This window comes from Elephantulus edwardii, unplaced genomic scaffold (assembly GCF_000299155.1).
Source record: "Elephantulus edwardii isolate Elephantulus edwardi_28Jun2011 unplaced genomic scaffold, EleEdw1.0 scaffold01396, whole genome shotgun sequence".
NCBI lineage: Eukaryota > Metazoa > Chordata > Mammalia > Macroscelidea > Macroscelididae > Elephantulus > Elephantulus edwardii.
The window spans coordinates 6,372-9,073 of record NW_006401146.1 but is presented as its reverse complement, the minus strand read 5'-3'; positions in this window follow the sequence as shown (position 1 = coordinate 9,073).

The window sequence follows — 2,702 nt, the reverse complement described above, 5'->3', positions numbered from 1 at the left end:
GGTAAACCCCTCAAGGTGGGTAAACACCTCACAGGGGGGAACACCTCACAGAGTGGTACACACTTTACAGGGGGTAAAAACCTCACAGGAGGATATAAACCTCACGGGAGGATAAACACGTCACAGAAGGATTAAAACCTAACAGGAGGATAGACACCTCACAGGGGGTATACACCTCACAGGGAGTAAAGACCTCAAAGGGGGATAAAGACCTCACAAGAGGATATACACCTCACAGGGGGTAGACAACTCATGGGGGATAAACATCTCACAGGAGGATACACACCTCACAGGTGAATAAACACCACACAGGGTGATAAACACCTCACAGCAGGTATAAACCTGACAGGGGGATAAACACCCTACAGGAGGATAAACCCCTCACAGGGGGATAAACAACTAAAAGAGGGTAAACACCTCACAGGGGATAAGAACCTCACAGGGGGTAAACACCTCACAGGGAGGGGGCATAAACACCTCACAGGAGGATAAAGACCTGACGGGAGAATAAGCACCTCAAAGTGGGTAAACACCCCACAGGGAATAAACACCTCACAGGCGGTTGAACACCTCACCGGGGATATACACCTCAAAGGGGGTACAAGACTCACAGGGGATAAACACCTCACAGGGGGATCAATACCTCACAGGGGTAAACACCTCACAGGGGGATAAACACATCACAGGTGTATAAACACCTCACAGAGGGTAAACACCTTACAGGGGATAAACACCTCACAGGAGGATAAACATGTCACAAGGGATAAAGATGGCAATCTTACAGGGTGAAAAGCACCTCACAGGGGTGTCACTACCTCATATGGGGATAAACACTTCAAAGTAAGATAAACACCTCAAGGTAGGTTAGACAGCTCACAGGGGGGTAAACCCCACACAGGTGGATAAACACCTCACAGGAGGATAAACAACCTAAAGTGGGTAAACACCTCACAGGTGATAAACACCTCACAGGGGGGTAAACACCTCACAGGGGGTAAACACCTCACAGGGGATAAACACCTCACTGGGATAAACACCTCAGAGGAGGATGAACACCTCAGAGGAGGATAAACACCTCACGGGAGGATAAACACCTCAAAGGGGGTAAACACCTTTCAGAGAATACACACCTCACAGGGGGTGAATCACCTCACAGCGGATAAACACCTCAAAGGAGGATAAAAACGTCACAGGAGGATAAAGACCTCAAAGGGGGTAAACACCTCACAGGTCGAAAAATGCCTCACAGGATGGTAAACACCTCAAAGGGGAAAACACTTCACAGGTGGATAAACTCCTCACAGGGGGATGAACACCTCACAGGAGGATATGCACCTCACAGGGGGTAAACACATCACAGGGGGATAAACATCTCACAGGATGATAAACACCTCACAGGATGATAAACACCTCAAAGGGGGTAAACACCTCACAGGGGATAAACATCTCACAGGGGGATAAACACCTCACAGGGGGATAAACACCTCACAGGGTTATAAACAACTCAAAGGATGATAAACACCTCAGATGGGGTAAAAACTAAGGGGGATAAACACATCACAGGAGGATACACACCTTACAGGGGGGTAAACAACTCACAGGTGGACAGAAACCTCAAAAGGGGATAAACACCTCCCAGGAGGATAAACACTCCACAGGGGGTAAACACCTAACAGGGTGATAAACACCTCACAGGAGGATAAACAAATCACAAGTGGTTAAAAACCTCACAGGGGGTAAACACCTCACAGGGGGATAAACAAATCACAAGAGGTTAAAAACCTCACAGGGGATAAACACCTCACAGGAGGATAAACACCTCAAAGGGGGTAAACACCTTACAGGGGATAAGATCCTCACAGGGGGGTAAACACCTCACAGCGAGGGGGCGTAAACACCTCACGGGGGATAAATACATCACAGGAAGATACACACCTCACAGTGGGGTAAACCCCTCACAGGTGGATAAACACCTCACAGGGGGATAAACAACTCACAGGAAAATAAACACCTCACAGTGGGTAAACAACTCATGGGGGATAAACACCTCACAGGCAGATACACGCCACACAGGGGTAAACACCTCAAAGGTGGATAAACACCTCACTAAATAAACAAATAAACACAAACCTAACTAAGTAAATAAATAAAAAATTTTAAAAAAATGTGTTCATTTCCGTCTCTGTGTTAATCGCACTCGAGTAAAAACTTCTTGAAAACCGCATGTGTGTCCTTTTAGTGCAATTCACATCCTCTGAAAATTGCACACAGTCAGTGCTGGCGGGCTAGCAATGAGTCATTTCTGAATTGAGGGCGATGAATTGTTGTTGTATCATAGGTAGAACGATGACACAGATTTTTTTTCTCTTTTTCCCCAATCTACTATCTCATCAGCCATGCATGAGAGTTCTAATCTCTCTACATCCTTAGCACCATTTATTGATTTCTTCTCTTTCTTTAATCCTTGGTATTGCTTGAAGGTGAACTGTTATCTCACTTTTGTTTTGTTTACCTCCATCTAAGCCCTAATGTATCCTACAGAGAATCTTAGAGTGAACACTGAATGCACTGTATACCAATACACCATTGTTGGATGAACATGCAGATTTTTGCTTGTCATCTCAGAACTGTTGCCTCTCTGAGGAGTGAGCCTGAGAAGATCTAGGTAATCTACAAATGATTAAAATGTGATTTCCCCCCCC